The sequence below is a fragment of the Capsicum annuum genome, unplaced genomic scaffold (genome assembly GCF_002878395.1).
Source record: "Capsicum annuum cultivar UCD-10X-F1 unplaced genomic scaffold, UCD10Xv1.1 ctg17623, whole genome shotgun sequence".
Classification (NCBI taxonomy): Eukaryota; Viridiplantae; Streptophyta; class Magnoliopsida; order Solanales; family Solanaceae; genus Capsicum; species Capsicum annuum.
The window spans coordinates 1-1,110 of NW_025823302.1; the positions used below are offsets into that span (position 1 = coordinate 1).

General features: G+C 34.3%; 1 long non-coding RNA gene across 1 annotated transcript; it reads left to right on the forward strand.

Annotated features, from left to right (window-relative positions):
- Positions 1 to 6: 6 nt before the first annotated feature.
- LOC124890445 lies at positions 7 to 846 on the forward strand. Its single transcript, XR_007049178.1, has 2 exons — positions 7 to 316; positions 425 to 846. It is a non-coding gene; the product is annotated as an uncharacterized LOC124890445 (long non-coding RNA).
- Positions 847 to 1,110: the final 264 nt, after the last annotated feature.

Here is a 1,110-nt window from a genome sequence, read left to right on the forward strand (position 1 = left end):
GTCAAAGAATTAGGAATCAGTGCATATCAGATTGACTCTGATGGGCCTCTCAACAGTCTTGTCCATCTGCAGCAACTTGAAACATTGAGTCTTACATATCGTTTTGGAGGATTTTGGCCAGCAAGTGCCAAAGCTTTTCCAGCAACGCTCAAGAAGCTGAAGTTGGAATGAACTTTCATAAGTTGGTCGTACTTGGACATCATAGCTGAATTGCCTAACCTTGAGGTGCTGAAGCTGATGCATAATGCTTGTCTTGGAGAAGAATGGTATCCAAATGTTAGGGGATTTACTCGATTGAAGTTTTTGCTAATTAAAGGTAATCGTCTCAAGCACTGGAAAGTCACAGATGACAATTTTCCTATTCTTGAGCGCCTTGTACTTAAAGAATGCTATAATTTGAAAGAGATACCCATTGAGTTTGCAGAAATTCACACACTACAACTGATTGAGTTATCATGGTGTCTTCCCAAACTTGGGGAATCTGCAGCACGAATTCAAAAACAACAAGAAGACCTTGGAAACAATCTCTCATTTACATAAGTATATAGTATTTATCAGGGTCACACTCTATTTCTCATTTCCACAAGTCAAGTCGTACACAAAAGTAATTCAGCTTTGCCCCATATTCTTTCACAAAAATAACCTTGACAAAATTTGGTTAAAATATCCCTTATATTTCACCAAAATGTCCCCTTAAATATATTTTTGAGCAATTTTGGTACTTTAGTTTAAGCTTGCTAAATGTGAACACATTTGGTCTAATTGTTACTACCTCCATCTATCAATAGTTGTCCATTATTAACTTGAGACATAAGTTAAGAAATAGTAATGATAGGGCTAGTTTTACCATATTACCCTTTGAATCTACTCCCTCCGTTTCGTTTTAGTTGGCCCTCTTTCTAAAAATATTTGTTTCAATTTAGTTGTCCCTTTGATGAAATCAAGAGGATTTTATTATATTTTTCCAATATTACCCTCAACATTAAATGATTAAATAAAATGTACTTACTCAAATACATATTTTCAATGCATAATTAATAGGGTTATTTTAGTAAAATAAACTTTTATTAAATAATTTCTTAAGGGGTGTGCCAAGTCAATAAGGGTCAA